Raw genomic sequence first — 18,708 nt, 5'->3', positions numbered from 1 at the left:
TCCTCTGGTTCGGAGCCCGCTGCCTTGGTGCCAGGGAGGTTGCTGTCTTCCTTGGAACGGCTGCTTCCTCGGGTCGAAGCAGTGGTGCCTTTGATGCTATGAGGAGGGTTATATCATCTAAGACACACACATCATCAGGTCCCTCCTCTTCCTCCCCTAAAGTGCCGCGTTCTGCCTCTACATCGCAGGTCCCTTTGAAGCATTGAGACCCAGAGCCTCAGCTACCCCCATTGGGTGACCCCCGCTCTACTGAGACTTCACCAGAAGCCCCCACTGATGAGGTTCCCAGGAAGAGATTATGCAAGAGGAGGCATTTAGAGTCCCCTCAGAAATCTTTGACATCAGACACCGACTTAGAGGAATCAGAAGGGTCCCCCTCGGAGGATATCTCATTCGCAGATATCTTGGAAGTCCTAAAGCAGAGGGGTGACTGGCAGTCCATTATCCCTACTGAGGATGAGTCGGTGTTCCTGAAGGCCTTTGGGTCTCAACCTTCCACCTCCTGGGTTACTCCGGTTTCGACAAGCTGATGGAATTGGTCACTCGAAGGGTGTGGGAGTCTCCTGATTCTATGGAACCAGTCCCTCGGAGGCCTAGTAAATTTATCACCTCCCCCCAAGACAAGATGTTCCTCACTAAGGGAGTCCTCGTTGATGCCATGGTGGTGGCAGCGGCCACCAAGAAAGAGATGTCAGAAACCACTTCTACTGTCCATCCCCCTAATAGAGATTCTAGGACGATGGACAGATACGGGAAACGTATCTTAATTCTGCGACATGTGCTATGCGATCGCTTAACTATTTGACTCATTTCACCAGTCCTCAACGAGATCTCCTCAAAGAGCTTGGAGATACTCTGCATGGTAACACAGATGCAACTGTCTCTGATAAGGTGACAGCACAACTTAATACCCTTAATTCTATTGTGAACTCGTCCATGCGGCTCATTTCCTATGCAGCTGATGGATCGAGTTGGGCAGCGGGTTCAGCGATAGCTCTTCAGAGACAGTCATGAATGTGCTTATGCTCCTTTGCGGAAGCCTTCGTCTTCTTTTGTCAACACCCCATTTGATGGTTCTTCCCTGTTTGGGCCCAAAGTCAAGGAGACTCTCACTAGGTGTGAGCAGTAGGTGTGAGCAGGAGGGAAAGACTCTTATCTGCCATAGGAGTCCGTTTTTCCACCCCTACCAGACCATACCCCAAAGGGCAGAAAGGTGGAAAAATGTGGTTCCGAAAGTCCCAAGGAGCTTTCCAGAACACACGTAGTGAAACCCCCTCCAGGGGCAGAGGAGGGAGCAGTAATGGAAGATGCCACCCTAGCAGCAGAAGGGGTCTGCAGAACCAGGGCGGCAGGGATCAGTTCCTTGGCAAGCAGTCGGGGGTCGCTTGGCTTTGTATCCAGATACCTAGCTAGGAATTACAACAGATTCTTGGGTACAAAGCATAGTTACCAGAGGATATAGCATTCCATTCCTACAAAGTCCGCCTTTCGGCTTAAAAATCCCAGATATTCTACCCAGTCTCAGGGATCAAGCAGCCATAGAAATTCAGAGGCTGCAGGAAAAGAGTCCTCCAGCCAGTCCCAGCAGACTAGATAGGATCCGGAACTTATTCCAGAATCTTTTTAATTACAAAGAAGACAGGGGACTGGAGGCCCATCTTGGATCTCAGCAGACTCAACACATTTGTAAAGAAGGAGAAGTTCCAGATGGTCACGCTTCAGTCTGTTCTCCCATTCCGCAGAGTGGGCAATTGGATGTGCTGTATAGATCTCAAGGATGCGTACTACCACATCAAAATGGCCAGGTCATCCAGAGATCATCTGTGTTTCCGGCTGGGAGCCAGTCACTACCAATTCCAAGCACTGCCCTTTGGACTCACAACAGCCCCCAGAGTGTTTACCAAATGCATGGCAGTGGTTACGGCTCACTTGAGGCGTCTAGGATTCTGAGTGTTTACATATCTGGACTACTGGCTCCTTAGCGCCGCCTCCAGGCATCCACTAATTCTGTCCAGGGATCACACACTCAATCTCTGCTCTGTTAGGCATCACTATCAATTTTGAAAAATCTGCATTGTTGCCATCGCAGCATATCTCCTTTATCGGAGCAGAACTAGACACTACCACTGCCACAATAAGATTTCCCCTGGACAGAATAGCCTCTCTCCGGAACCAGGTCTCAGACATTCTGCAGAAAAAAGGTTCCAGCCCATCAAGTACTGAAACTCCTAGGCACCATGGCAGCTACGCTCATAGCAGTTCCTCTAGGAGGAATGCACGAGGATTCTTCAATGGTTACTATTCACCCAGTGGTCATTCCAACAACTTCCCATGTCATTCTTAATTATGATTACGGACTCTTGCAAGAAGGATTTTCGCTAGTGGTTGACCAGTCAACAACTTACGGTGGTTCTCCCATTTGTCCCCCCCCCACCATCAGCCATGGTGACCACGGACGCTTCTCTGATAGGGTGGGTGGCGCTATTTTAGGGAAGAACTGCCCAAGGCACCTGGTTGGAGACAGAGTCACAGTTGCACATCAATGTTCTGGAGCTGAGAGCGGTGCTTTTGGCGTTGCAGCACTTGCATGACTCTCTGCTTCTAGGGACGATTGCCATACAGACAGAAAACATGTCGGTAGTCTGATACATCAACAAGCAAGGAGGAACCAGGTCTTATCTCCTGTGTCAAGAGGCCTTGAGAATTTGGCAGTAGGCTGTGTCCACCGTGCGCTTTCTGATAGCAATGCATATCCCTGGGAAATCCAAAGTAATAGCGGTCAAATTGAGCAGAGCCATTCTGCTTCCACACGAGTGGTCCCTCATAAACAAAGTTGCGGAAAAGATGTTCCACAGATTGGGCCAGCCTTGCTGCAACCTGTTTGCATCCCCTATCAATGCCAAATGCAGAAGCTACTTTGCCCTGAATCCCCCACCGGGGGACAGCCCAAGGGACTCGCTCATACGCGATTGGCCCCCGCGATTCCTGTATGTTTTCCTCCTATTCCCCTGATTCCCAAGTTCTTGTAGAAAGCCAAAGCCCTCAGAAGGACTGTAATCTTTATAACCCCACTTTGGATTCGTCAGATTTGGTTCCCCTTCCTTCGACTCTATCAACTGGAGGAACCTTGTATTCTGGACCCAGTTCCAGACCTACTGACACATTCGTCAAAGACCCACCCCCCCCTCCCTTCGTTCCCTCAGACTGACAGCTTGGCTGCTCCAATTCCCTTCCTAGCCCCAGGTCACATGATTTTTCTTCGGCGGTACAGCACATTGTTGTATCTTCCTATAAAGCTTCTACCAGAAATGGAAGCAATTTGCCTTTTGGGCTTCTCAAAACAATGTTGATCCCTATGTGGCCCCTTTTGCTAGTATCCTGGAATTTCTCTCTAAACTTTCTCAAGAAGGTGCTGCAGCTACCACTATTAGAGTCCAGTTGGCTGCCATCTCGAATTTTCATCTTGGAGCTGAGGGTTCTAACTTAATGTCTCACAGATTATGTCGGGCCTTCCCTAAGGGCACCATTCATCTCAGGCCTCCTGTTAGACAGCCCTTTACTCCCTGGAATCTAAATTTTGTACTGTCCCGGATTTTTCTTCCCCCCCTTTGAACCTGCATCATCCTGTCAATTGAAGTTCCTCTCTTAGAAGACTATTTTCTTGGTGGCCATCACCTCAGCACGCAGGGTATCTGAGCTCCAAGCTCTTTCAGTCAAACCACTGTATTTGGTGTTTCATCCAGACAGGGTTTCTCCGAGGTCTAATCCTTCATGCTTGACAAAAGTGTGTTCTGAGACCAATCTGAACCAAACTATTGAACTTCCAACTTTTTTCCGTAATCATTCTAATCAGTTGGAATACATGTTGCATAAACTTGATGTCCATAGACAATTGAGGTACTATTTGGACAGGACAAAAGAATTTAGAAGTTCCAACCAACTTTTTGTGTCGTATGCTGACACCAAGAAAGGATTACCAGTTTCTAAAGTTACCCTTTCTAAATGGTTAACTGACTGCATTAAATTTGTCTATTCTTCAACGAATCAAACATTGGAATATGGAGTGAAGGCCCATTCAACCATAGCTGTCTCTACGTCTTCGGCATTTACTGCTCACTTACCTTTGGACACTATATGTGCAGCTGCCACTTGGTCTAGGCCTCATACTTTTATCACTCATTACAAAGTGGACAGGGCTTCCTTTGGTTCCACTGTCCTCAGGAATGTACTCCCGTGAGCCGCCCAGGTTTAGGGTGCTTGGGACGCTACCCACATGTAAGAATAAACGGCGAGATTGAACAACTTTGCATAAAGAAGTTATGTACTTACTATAACATTCCATGTGAGTTGTTCATCTCACCTTTATTCTTACATTCCCACCCACCATTCCCTTCCAGGGTCTCGAAGAACGGGTAGACTTGGGGTCTGGTAGTCTTTTCTGGGATTCTTACTCCAGCTGGAGTATTACTGAGTTATTCTTACTATTGCTGAGTTCAGCAAACTAGATCTGGGGTAGGACAGAGAGCATCATGGGATAGGGGCCTGGCCTCGAGCTATTCTGAGATCTTTAGCATGTAAAGCGGCCGACTCAGAACCGATAGCTCGGCTCCGAACCGACTTGTAAGAATAAAGGCGAGATGAACAACTCACATGGAACGTGAATGAATGAATGGTAAGTACATAATTTATTTTTTTTGGTCATTGGATTTAATGACCAGCTGGGAGCATAATTGTGCAGAATGTTGTTTAGTGCTAGTCAAGTGGATGGATGCTGGATAATTTTTTAGGTTGTAAGAAGCTGTGTATATGTTAGTTGATGGGGTAGTTTAAACCAATTTAGGCTTTTCAGTGCTATACAGTGGTGGGTTCTGAAAGGGGTATTTGCAGCAAATTTAACAACTTTGTTATACCATTGCTTGGGTTTTGATTTTTGTAATGCCTGAAGGCCAGTAAAGATGTGCGTGACATAAACAAGTGTGGGGACAAGATAAGCAGTAGCCGCTGTAGTTTTTGTTGCATTGATGAGAATTTTTTTTGCTGTATAAAGCATACCTAGTTTTTGATCATTTGTTTTATGTAGGTCGAATTTAAGATTATCGTCCACTATTACCCCTAATCAGTTTGCTATGAGATGGGACTTCAGTGGTTTTATTATTAAGAGAGAGAGGACTTTAAATTTAGTTTTTTTTTGTTGAGAGATGGATTTGGGAGAGTAGTAGTTTTTTTTTTAGGGTTGAACATGAGTTATGAATTACAAAGCCATGTTTCAGTGGTTGTTAAAACTTCCTGAGTAATTTTTTGGAGGTGTGCCATGTTGCTAAGTGCAAATGAGTGTGGAGCCATCTGCATACTGTATTAGGGAGGCCTGTTTTGTGGAGGTGTGAATGGTGATGGTGAGAATGCTAAAGAGAATTGGACTAAGGACAAGATGACTGGGAGGAATGTAGAGATGGTGTAGTGCTATTTTATTGACTGATACCTATTGGGTAGATAGTTTTTGATCTGTAAAAAGGTGGGCTGAGAGAGAAGTAATGAGTACATTTGAAGTAGAAGTTTACTATGACAAATTATGTTAAAGGCTTTAGACAAGTCTAGAATTAGAGGAAACTAGCTTACCATTATCTCTAACTTTATTGAAATAACAAATTTAAATTAATAAATGTTAACAAAACTAAGATCCGCGCTAGCCATGGAATGAAAATCATTCCTAATCTGATGGATAAACCTAAATCCATCAGATTATCACTCATACCTTGACAATCCAGAACATCTGAACTCCATAAATTGAATTATCATATGGAGAATATTTGTAATAGGAATAAGCAATATTTATATTATTTTGAACAGATATAGTACTATTGTAGATTAGACAGAATTCTAATACAATATAAATTGTATAAGCAATTAATATTTACATGAAATATAGATGACAAGCAATTCAATCATAGTAAAGTAGAATGTATCATATATAAAACCTCAGTAAAAGATTATAGCACACAGTTATTTCACATATTCACTCTTATTGATGAAATCTTTCAAGACGTATTACTTAATATAAATAGCTGGCAATAATATTTATACTTAATGTTTATAATACAATGTATTTTACTGGATATATCAGAAGTTATATTTCACTGTTTGCCAGCATTTAAGTCATCACTTTGTTTGTTCCTAACTTACTTAAAGCATCAAGTTTGTTTTATGTGAACATTGATGAAAGTTAGTGCATTTTAATTATCAGTGCATCCCTCTTCCCCCATTTCCTACACATAAGGATTTTCATATCTGTCATTTCTTATTATAAAATGAGTGAAATTATAGGTTAAAAATAACAAATTCACGTATTGTGATTAATGATTACAAGTTCACTTTCCATATTCATAAATTGCCATTTTATGGCATATACTGAAAGTTTTTAGATTTAAATGGCAATATTCTATTTTGTATAATCAGCAAAGGTTAAACTGAGTGATTATTGTCAATTTAATACTATTTGTTCAGAATATGATTGTTACATTCTGTGACATTTCAAGTTCAGGCTTCTATTGTTTCTCTTGAACAACTTTGTCAGTTTGATGTCATGTATAAAACTTTAGTTACCTTGGTAACCGCTTAAGTATTATATATGGTCAAGATGGGGTACAAAAACTAGAATTCAAGTTAAAGCAATTACATGACTTGTTATACATATTTACTTATATAAGAAAATCATCATGCTTCCCTTTGATGTTCAATGTAGTGTATGTCATTTATGACAAGTTAAGAAAGTAGTGCTATTATACACAAGCCCATGTTATTAAATCTTGTCATTAATATCTAAATTCATCAGACTGCTTCATATTATATGACGGTTATATATTTTTTATCTAGATTTACTAAAATCATACATTACATAACTATTGTGTGGCTTTTTTTTGTCTCTTGCTTAGTTATTTGAGAGACCACAAGCTGTAATGCTTATTCTTATTATTAGCTCCTTCCAAGCATGTTTATACAGTCTATAGACTTTAAATTATGAGACCCTTCTAATTTCTTATTTGTTATAAGTATATTTCCATCTTTACACACATATCAGTACTTCAAGCACGGGCAACAATGCCCATCCATTTTTGCCAGAATACCATTCACTAGTTCATGTGGTGTGTTTCCAGGCTGTTCTTAAAATATGCAAACCAGTATTTGTCCTGTTCCATTTTGCCAGCCTGTTCCATGCAGTGGCCACGCTGCCAGTGAACTACTCAACACACCTTCCATTCCCACAGATATTTCCACAAAGGAAATCTGATGACTCTCTAGCACTTCCCAGCAACCCCAAACACCCCTAGAATCAGCTATCCCCATATGCCCAACACGTCCAGGCAAGCTCACCTCCCAGACCACTGTAAAGGGTACTGCACAAGACCAAGTGCTCTTAGTCTTTCACAGTAACTCAGACTTCCACTCTTATGCAAGTCCTTAATGTTTTTCGGACCAAAATACATTTTAAATATAAAATTGCACTTTTTTTTTTTTTTAATCCGGAATCAACTTAATGAGCTAAGCGAAGTGTTGGGAGACCACCAATATATATACATGTGGTTTAAAACAGCCCATTTTATTATATATATATATATATATATATATATATATATTTTTTTTTTTTTCTAAAATCAAAAACTTCATTGCCGAGAATCATCTCGGAGGCTCCTCAGAGCCATTATGCATTATCGTTACTCTCTCCGTTACCATAGCAACCTGGGAACGTCTGTTTCTGTTAGTGTATCTGTGTACTGCATACCAGAGGCTCGCGATGCACCTGAAGCAAAGCTTCACTTCACTGCAACTTCAAGCCTAAATTCACTCCCTTTCAGTGAGGCAGTAGCCAGGAAAAGAACGGAGAGTAAACGGATGCAAAAAAAAAAAAAACTCCCAACAAGCCGCTACAACAAGAGATAACACATTCTTCCAGCCTTCCCACCTCTCGCTCAGCAGATGTTTAAACAAACTATTCTCTGCCAAAATATCCCAAATCATATTTTTCTTCACCTGGATCCAGGCTAAAACAGCAAATGTCTTTTCCTAATACACAAGCATCAGTAAACCTTGATCACAAGCCACAACCCGTAGCTTCCCAGAGACTAAAACGGCAACATAAAACAGCTGCATCCACACACACTATGTCAGGCTTAATCAAACAGCACTCGAAGCTGTGATACCTGCCATAATTGATATTAACTATGTTTAGACAGAATAATAATGACATTTGTACTAGCTACCAGCCACGGCTGCATGCATGCACACTATATCAGGATTGATCAAGCAGCACTCATAGCAGTGATACCTGCCATAGTTGATATTAACTATATTTAGACAGAGTAATGATTACATTTGCTACTATTATTTAACCAGGATGTACATGACATTTCTAAATCATACATTTGCTACTATTATTTAACCAGGATGTACATGACATTTCTAAATCATACATTAACTGAAGAAGGCATTAGTCTCCATGACAGCATTTTTTTTTTCAAAACACTCTACTGTTACTGCTATTGTATATGATGTTAATTTGTTACATTTGAATCTGAACTCTGATGAATGATACCATGTTGAATTAGTTAATTACTTAAATTATTATAAGTAAAATCAATGAAAAATTAACAAGATAAGTATTCATTGAGTTCAAGTAGGGGAATAGAAACTTCTATGTTTATATTATACGTTGCTTTGTTTGGCTTATATATATATATAATGTAAATAGTAACCCATCTTGACCTATCTTTGTTTGTGAAGAATTATTGGAGACTCTGAACTTTCTGAATAAATCATTACTGTTTCTCAGTTGTTTAAGAAACCCTACTTTTTTAAATAAATGCAGGTGACAAGTGATGTACCATATCAGTTGATACTTTGAGAGATGTAGCTGTAAGAGTTATCTTTTTGGGACAGCTATCTTGGAATCAGTTTTCTGTTTCTTCTTTCTAGCATCAGTCCAAGGATTTTTTTTTTTTTTTTTTTTTTATTCTTTTAAGAGTAGGGGCCATCCACTCCATTTCTTCTGGGATAGACACTATGTTGTTGTTTTTTGATGAATGTAGTAGCTTCTTCTAAGTCATTAAAGGTTCTCATCTCATTGGGAAAAGTATTTTTACCTTGGCTGGAAAGGCCATTTGTGCTTTAATGTTGTTTTGTTTCAACAGTTTTATTATTGGCCAGACTTTTTTCCTTTGTTCTAGTATTCTGTAAGAATAATTATTGTCAAACCTTATCAGGCTTTGATTGTATTTTAAGGGTGATTTTCCCCAAGCAGATTTCAATATTAGTTCCTTGTCCAGAAATGAAAGACATTTTATAACTATGGCTCTAGGTGGATTATTTGTTGAGATAGAAGCAGGTTTCCTCAGTGCTCTATGCACCCTTTCAATTCCAAATGAAAGTCCGTCTTTCAAGTCTAAAAATTCAGGAATCCAGGTTAAGAATGAAATAATGTCTTCTCCTTCAGTGTTTTCAGGCAGACCAAAGATCTTCTGTTTTCTAAGTCATCTATTTTGTTAAGCAGCCATGTATTATATTTAAGCAGATATTCTTTTTGGAATTCTTCCTCTTTGAGTCTCCCTTCAATGTAATTTAGAGAAGTCTCTTTATTTGTTATTTTTGTATGGTGTTGCTGTAAAAGTTCCTTAAGAGTATCAGTCTGTTTTTGAGAATTTAATTTGAGGTTTTCTGTCATCAATTGCAGATGTCCTTCAAGGATGCATCTGCAGTCATAACAAATGGGTTGTCCTGTCGTCAGGCAGCCCTTCGGTCGTCCGGATTCCAAAGTCTGGGTCCGGCTTCGGCTGATGTCGCACTTCACCCGACGTCATCTCTGCTGGTCTTCGGGTATAAAGGCATCAGCCGACGCCATTTTCCTCAGTCCTTCTTGCCGCGTGGCGCCCGAAGCAGAAGCTGTTCGCAAGTGCCGGTCGGTCAGATCCAGAGATTACTACTACCGAATACTACTTCGAAGACTTCTAAAAAGATAAGTACCCCATTGGGGACTCTTTCTTGCCTCAGCCGATGTCAGAAAAAGTCAATAACTGTTTAACTTGTGGGAAACAAATACCTCATAAAGATTTCCACTCTTACTGCCTGCCTTGCTTAGGCCCAGACCACGACGTAGCAGCCTGTTCGGCCTGTGCTTCCTTCAACCGACGAACGCTTAGGCGTCGGTCGGAGTTTGCTGAACAGTTTTTCGGCTCAGATTTTGCGTACATTATGCCGTCGGATCCTCCGACTACCCAAATTGTTAAGAAACGCAAAGAAAAAGACTGACACTCGCGGTCCGTGGTTTCGGCCGAAACCACGGTTAAGCAAGCCGCGAGTGTCTCGGTTTCGGCCGAAACCGAGAAAGCCGGTCAATCTTCAGCCGAATCCATGACTACTACTGAGGCTCCTGCTACCTTAGTTGAATCGGCCTCAGAAGTTTTGCCTACTACTGTGGTTCCTAGTGATTTATCAGACACCATCCCTTTGGATGTCTCTACCCCAGCACGTGGTGCTGCTAGGCCTCCTGCAGCCATGTCTATTAAGGCCTTTGCCAGGGCTAAAGCAGCCAAAACTGTTAAATCAGTGCCTGTTAAGCCCCTTCACACAGGCCCACTTCTAGTTCACAAATGCTTACTCTGGCAGAGGATTTAATATCCTTAATTAGAGGATCCCAATCTCACCCAGACAGGGCCTCTCAGCCCCCAGAAAAGAGATCTAGGGCAGAGCCCCCCGAGCCAGTGTCCTCTGATGATTCTGCGGATGACTCAGACATTACAGACCAGCCAGAGGCTCCTTTTTCTACTTATGAAGATTCAGATGCTGAAGAATCCATTCCATCTGCCTCTCCACCAGAGGAATTTTCCTTTGGGGAAACCTTACATGCCATGAGAGAACATTTCCAATGGCAGGGACAAGATTTCTCAGATTCAAGAAAAAGGCTTAGGACATTTCTGCACTTACCACAACATAAGCCCTTAGCTATACCTCCAGTACTGCCTGTTGTGGATGATGCATTTAATGATGTTTGCACCGCTCCTGATACTTTACCTCCAGCCCCTGCCAAACCAGATAGATTTTACAGGGTACCAGACACTCATCACCACCTATACAAGGCCCCACTTGCAGATCCTGAGACTATATCCCAGGGGCCTAAGGCAGTAGCCTCGACCTCAGCAAAAAACCCTATTCCTTCTGAAAGGGAATCCAGGTCCTTAGAGAGATGGGGGAAAAAAGTTTACACCTCTGCTACTCTCTCAGCTAGAGCTTTAAACTGTCAGTTTCATATGATCCAATACCAAGAGTTTATGCTTGATCAGTTAACTAAGAAGCTGTCCTCTGATGACTCCTTAGATAAGAAATATGTTTTAGAAATGGTAAATAACATCCAACAGGTTAGTAACCATTCTTTAAAATGTGGCTATGATGCACTGGAGGCTTCATTTAGATCAGCCATGACTGGCACAGTGATAAGAAGGCATGCATGGTTGAAGGAACAGGTCTTGCCGGATCATGTTAAAGCAAAGCTGTTAGATGCTCCTATGGATAAGACCAGTCTATTTGGTACACCTGCTCAGCAAGTAATGAAGAAAATGGAAGAGAAGGCAAAATCTGTACAAACAGTTAAGGATTTCTTACAGGTTCAGCCCCAAGGTTTAGCAGGAACTGGCCTGCCAAAAATTGGTCCTTTCCAGACTCCTCAAAATCTCAAAGAGGCAGGAATAGACGCTCTAGAGGCAGAAATCAATCCAGAGGAGGTGCCTACAGAGGACGACAGTGGCAAGGCAATAACCGAGGCACAGACACAACCACTGCCACTACAACAGGACAATCACAGTGACTTGGCTCTGACACCGCCTACCAGGGAGCAAATAGCAGCACCTTTAGGCGGAAAGTTAGCCATATTTTCAAAAATTGGCACTATATCACAAAAGACAAGTGGATTTTGCAAACCATTGTCCTACGCTTCAGGTTTCACTTCCACACCTTACCAGTAAAAGAGGAATGCCAAACCTACCTCCAAATCAAAAACAGAAGCTCTAAAGCAGATAGCGGAATTAACAAAGATGAGAGCTGTGGAAAGAGTACCTATAACAGAACAGGGCAAAGGATTCTACTCCAGACTCTTCCTAGTACCAAGGAAAGAGAAAAGTTGGAGACCTATTCTCGACCTGTCCGTCTTAAACACATACATCATTGTCCCAAAATTCAAAATGCTGACCCTACAGCAACTTCTTCCCATGCTGGGCAAGGAGTGTTGGCTGGTAACTCTAGATCTCAAGGAGGCATACCTGCACCTCCCCATACGACCAAATTGCAGAAGATACCTCAGATTTCTTGCAGGATCAGAGCATTATCAATTCTCAGCATTGCCCTTTGGCTTATCTACTGCGCAGAGTATTCACAAAATGCCTGGCATCAGTAATCGCTCACTGCAGGCTACAGGGAATCCAAATTTATCCATACCTGGACGACTGCCTGTTACAAGCGGACAACAAAAGCAAGCTGACAACAGATTTACAAAGAGTCATTTGCTTACTACAAGCCCTGGGATACACAGTCAATTTACAAAAGTCAAGACTGATACCATCCCAAACAAGAACATTCTTGGGTGCGGAATTGGACACAGTAAAACAAATGGCATTCCTAACGGCAGAAAAACAAAACAACTCCCTCTTTACTTCTTGGCATTAACAAAGCAGAACAAACTAACAGCAAGAAAAGTACTGCAGGCCTTGGGCTTCATGGCATCATGCATAATCTTGGTCCCACATGCCAGACTGCATATGAGAAAGCTACAGTGGTACCTAAAGAATTTATGGTCTCAACACAGACACAGCTTAGAAACCGAAATCCCACTAATCCCATGCCTGAAACAGGAGTTCCTATGGTGGGCTCAAGCATGCCAGTCAAACCCAGGCTTACCCTTCCACAACTTTCAAGCAAACCAAACCATCACAACAGACGCCTCAGACCTAGGCTGGGGGGCGCACATGTTGGACAAATGCATACAAGGATTGTGGACTCAAGACCAGCTGCACCTGCACATAAACCAAAAAGAAATGCTGGCAGTAAAACTAGCAATCCAGAAATTCAGACCATTCCTCAAAGAAGGCCATTTAATGATAAGGACAGACAACACCACAGTCATGTGGTACATCAACAAACAGGGAGGCACTCATTCATACCCACAATGCAGAATGACTCTGGACCTTTGGAATATGGCTCTGAGCTACAACATCCAGTTACATGCAATATTTGTGCCGGGAAAAGAAAACACCCTAGCAGACATGTTAAGCAGAACCACCTCGGATGCTCACGAATGGATGCTACACCCGGACATCTTCAAGGCCATCACAAAGAAATGGGGAATGCCATAAATAGACCTATTCGCATCCCCACTCAATCACCAGCTGAAAAAATTCTGCACAAGGACATGCCACCCACTTGCATGGAAGGTGGACTCTCTATCCTTCAGTTGGAAAGGCCTGACAGCATATGCATTTCCACCTCTTCCTTTGATGCACAAGGTACTACTGAAAATCAGAGAGGAATGCCCAAGGATAATCCTGATAGCTCCGAATTGGCCAAGACAACACTGGTATCCATTGCTGAGGAGCATGTCTCGGGGGAGAATGTGGTCAATACCCCTGATGCCTTTGATGTTAACTCAGAACAACTACAACATCATGCACCCAAACCTAAAAACCTTGCAACTGACTGCCTGGAACATCACATAGCAGCATCTAACCCGGACCTATCCCAAAGGGTTAAAGACATTATCCTTGAAGCACGCAGACCTTCAACAAGAAGGAACTATGCAGGAAAATGGAAAAGGTTTGTCATTTGGAGTGCTGAAAGAGGAAAAGATGTGTCGCACATAGATATTGCTAACATCCTGGAGTACTTGGCAGAGCTTCTACATACAGGCCTGTCCTATTCCTCCATCAAGATACATGCATCAGCTATTTCAGCAGAGTACAGCTACGATCCACCTGTCTTTTCGCATCCTCTACTCAGGCAGTTCCTCAAAGGGATCAGGAATGTAAAACCTCCTAGGAAACCACCATTGCCAGCATGGGACTTGAACTTTGTGCTAGAAAAATTAACACTCCCTCCATTTGAACCAGCAGCAACAGCAGATCTTCAACACCTATCATGGAAAACTGCTTTCCTACTGGCAATTACTTCAGCAAGGAGGGTTTCGGAACTACAGGCCTTAATGGCAGTACAACCCTTCCTAATCTTCCATCAAGATAGGGTGTCCATGAGAACTAATCCTACATTTATGCCTAAGGTGGTATCCAGAGTGTCTTTAAACCAGGCAATCCACCTACCTACCTTCTTTCCCAACCCACAGAACAGGGGGGGAAAGACTGCTGCATACCTTGGATGTACATAGACAGTTACGCTACTACCTGGACAGAACCAAAGGTAACAGAAAAACTGACCAGCTTTTAGTAGCCTATGCAACAGGAAGGGAAGGAAAAGCAATTTCCAAACAGACAATCTCTAAATGGATAGGAAATTGCATAAGATTCTGTTACTCCTACCATGGAAAACCAATTCCACAGAACATAAGACCTCATTCTACAAGGGCAACAGCCACTACCACAGCTTTCTTACGAGGAGTGGCAACCAAGGACATTATTGAGGCGGCTACTTGGACCTCCGTGCATACATTTGCCAAGCATTATAATCTACCTCTATACTCTAGATCCCGAGCAGGGTTTGCCACTGCTGTACTGCAAGGGATCCTAACTACACCATAATTTTTCTTCCTCCACCCCTAGTTTGGCTATGGTATTCTACCCATTTGTTATGACTGCAGATGCATCCTTGAAGGACATAGTACAGTTTTGTACCTACCATAAATGTAGATGTCGAACAGGATAGCATCTGCAGTCAGGATTACCCACCCTCCTTCCCCTCTGTGGTACTCCTAGGGTATTCACCCTCCTAATAGCTAGCTAGGGGGGAGTCTCTTATGGTGTATTTGTTTGTATATATGTACATACATGCTTATTTTTTGTGTTTGCCTTCTACTTTTTTGGAAACCTTGGCATTTATCCAAAATTTAGCTTTCCAAGAGGGCAACTGGCATCTGGGGCAAGAAACACTGAGGAAAATGGCGTCGGCTGATGCCTTTATACCCGAAGACCAGCAGAGATGACGTTGGGTGAAGTGCGACATCAGCCGAAGCCGGACCCAGACTTTGGAATCCGGCCGACCGAAGGGCTGCCTGACGACAGGACAACCCATTTGTTATGACTGCAGATGCTATCCTGTTCGGACATCTACATTTATGGTAGGTACAAAACTGTACTTTCTTTTTTCAAAGCAGCATCTGGATGAGAATTCCTTGTTGTTCATATTCAATGACTCAATATATCTCCAAGTTACTTGACAGGAAAAGTTTTGTACATCTCCACCAAAATTGATATTTATGTAGTTTAGTAGTTTTATGTATAGATTTATGATGTTTTAAACTTGAAAATAATAAAATGTTTCTATATCATTATACTAGTTTATGAAGCTCTCAAAATTCACTGCTCTCAGTTGGCCATCTAGGCTCCGCCCATCTCTAACTTTATTGACAGTAGCTATATAGCTTAGAAGTGCAATGTTAGTACCATGGGAAGGAAGGAAGGAAGCCATGTTGTTTGGGGGTTAGGAGTTCTTCCTGCAGGAGCTAATTTAGCAATTGTTTTTGAATATAATTTTCACGTATTTTTTGCATTCATTAATTTGTTTTTTAGTACAATTGTGAAGCATTCTGAAGTTTTCAAGATATTGTGGTGTTTTATATTTTTGCCATTCTTTTTCTCTATCCTGCTTTAGCATTCTACTCTTTTTGGATAGCCAAATTGCATTATTTGTTTTTAGTCCTTTCCTTCTAGGAGGTACAGGGCTGTTTAGGATATTCAGGAAGTTTGTGTTGAATTCATTTACAGCATCATCTAAGGGGAGGACTTTTAGGAGGAGATTCCAGTTAATAGATGATAGTGTAGTAATGAACATTTCAGGGTTAAACTTGGAAAGGTTGTGTGCTGTTTTATAAACATGCTGTTTAAGTGAATGTGTAAGATACAGTGGATATAAAAAGTTTACACACCCCTGTTAAAATGCCAAGTTTTTGTGATTTAAAAAAATGAGACCACAATAAATCATTTCAAAACTTTTCCCACCTTTAATGTAATCTATAACCTGTACAATTCAGTTGAAAAACAAATCTGTTAAGGTAAAAAATATAAAAAATAAACCAGAGCTAAAGGTGCTTCAACAAAGTATTAGTTTAAGGGTGTCACATGTATGCAACCAGCTTATCGTACATTTTTTATTTTTTATATCACAAAAACCTGGCATTTTAACAAGAGTGTGTACACTTTTTATATCCACTGTATCTGGGTTTAATTTCACCAAGTCTTTTGGGTTTCAAATACCATGACTGGAATGGACTCCATTCCCCAAGTCAAAGTATGATAAAAGTTCTTGAAATTAGTATTGTTTCAGTATTTGATGTTAACCAAAAGTGCTCTTTGCAGCACCCACATTGTGCCCAGAATTAACTATTTGAGAGTTACATGTGTTGGTAGCGTATCTAAATACGACTGTAAATTCTTTTTTATGAGACCCATTGCTCCTACTACTATTGGAACTGTCTGGGTATCCTTCTTCCACATCTCCTCATTTATGACTGCATACCCTCTTATTTTATGTCTTTGTGTCTCTCTGTATGTAAGACACTGTAATCACTGGGTTTAGCAATTTCAGTGATCACTGCTACTTTTGTCTTCTTTTCATGGACTACTAGATCAGTTTTTCTTGCAACTATTTTTGAACCGTTAGTAGTGGGCGATCCCGTGTGATATAAACTTCATCACTTTCTATAATGCTTTGTGGTTCATGTTTCCCCATCCTTTTCAGCTACTTCAATATTGTAATGGCACAATCTCCAATGCAAAGTCTTGCCATATTATTATGCTTTTCACTATACAGGCACTCTGCCATTAGTGTATCACACCCAGCAACAAGATGTGCTGTTTTTTCCAGTTCTCTTTTACAGAACCTGCCTTTGTATATTTCTCCAACGTATTCAATGGACTTTGTAAAATAATGTGTATGTAGTCCACTATCCTGGGCCGCCAATATTAACCTTTTGTCATTTGGTTTAAATTCACCTCTCCTTAACTATTTCTCAGTCAGATCCTGATCAACATAAGGTTGTTCCAAGAGCTTTCTGTACTTGCAACTATATTTATTTCTTTTCCACATTCCCTGCCTTCTCATCAGATTCTTTACCTTATATTCATTCTTTTGTTTTTTGGCACATTCATTTGCTTTGCTTTTTCTGGTTTGATTTCCATTGCTTGATATCGTTATGCTTCTGTTAAACTAAGCAAGGAAGTCATGTTAGACTTCTCCTCGCGTTTTAAAACTTTCACTATGTTTGGATCTTGTGAAGTCAGCAAATTCGTATGCAGTCCTACGATTGCAGATCTATACATGTAATAATTTTCAAGTAGACCCATGCATTCTTCAGAACGGGAATATATAATTTTGGTGTACACTGATTTTTATAAATCATTTGATAAGTGTGAAGCAATTTTCTTGTTTTCTTTTCCAACTTATCCAGTACCTTTTGGAGCCAGTCAGTCACCATAAAACTGTAAGTTAGAATAGGAAGAGCAAATTGGTTTATAGCATGGACTTTGTTCTTGCATGTCAGGGCTCTTTTCAATATTAATTTTAGTCTTCTTAAATATTCCTTACTAATTTTTATTCACATTTGTTCATGTTTTATTGTTGCCCCTTCATCAGTTCCTGTCCCAGACTGATATTTTCTTAGTGCTGCAGCTTTTCTGCTTTAAAGGTTGCTTCTACACATTTATCAAGACCAAATTACATTCTTATATCATCTGAGAAAGTTTTGTCCACTTGCAGCTGTGCTTTTAGTTCCTCATCTGATGAACTATACAGTTTTAAGTCATCCACACACAAAAAAAAGCTAAGTCTTTACACTTTGTTGTTTTCTGGGAGCCAAGACTCACCCTGGAATTTCCCCCTTTGAATTTTTATCCCTGGTATAATACTTCGTCTTCTATCATGCTTTAGCTGCAAAGTTGTTGGCCACTGTTTCATGGTCACTGTAATGTAATAAATCAATGTGTGGAATATCTTATACATGTGTAAGCACTCCTTTATCCATGAATGTGGGATACTGTCAAATGCTAGTCTATCCATGCCATACTTAGATTCTTTCCCTTTTTACAAGTGGAACGCATTCCTAAGTCAAAGCATTATTAAAGTTCATGAAATCAGTATTGTTTCAATCTTTGATGTTAGCCAGAAGTGCTCTTCGCAGCACCCGTAATATATCCAGTAATGGCTCTTCCTGCAATTCATACAGAGTTACATGTACTGGTAACATATCTAAGTACAACTGTAAATTCTTTTAATAAGACCCATTGTTCCTACTACTATTGGAACTCCCTGGGTATCTTTCCACATTGCCCTCATTTCTGCTTGCAAATCCTGGTATTTTAAGACTTTGTAGGTCTCTGTACATAAGACACTGTAGTCACCAGGTGTAGTAATTTCAGTGATCAATGCTACTTTTGTCTTTTCATGGACTACTGTATCTGGTTTTCTCGGTCCCACTGTTGGTAGTCGGTGATCCCACGTGATATAAATTTCATC

General features: G+C 41.2%; 1 protein-coding gene across 1 annotated transcript in view; it reads left to right on the top strand.

Moving 5' to 3' along the window:
- Positions 1-18,708, top strand: part of MMACHC (metabolism of cobalamin associated C) — a 167,060-nt gene that overhangs the window by 125,249 nt on the left and 23,103 nt on the right. The gene's annotated exons all lie outside the window — the stretch shown is intronic.

The sequence above is a fragment of the Protopterus annectens genome, chromosome 10.part0 (assembly GCF_019279795.1).
Source record: "Protopterus annectens isolate FY-2018-M chromosome 10.part0, PAN1.0, whole genome shotgun sequence".
NCBI lineage: Eukaryota > Metazoa > Chordata > Ceratodontiformes > Protopteridae > Protopterus > Protopterus annectens.
This window is presented reverse-complemented; position numbering and strand designations above follow the sequence as displayed.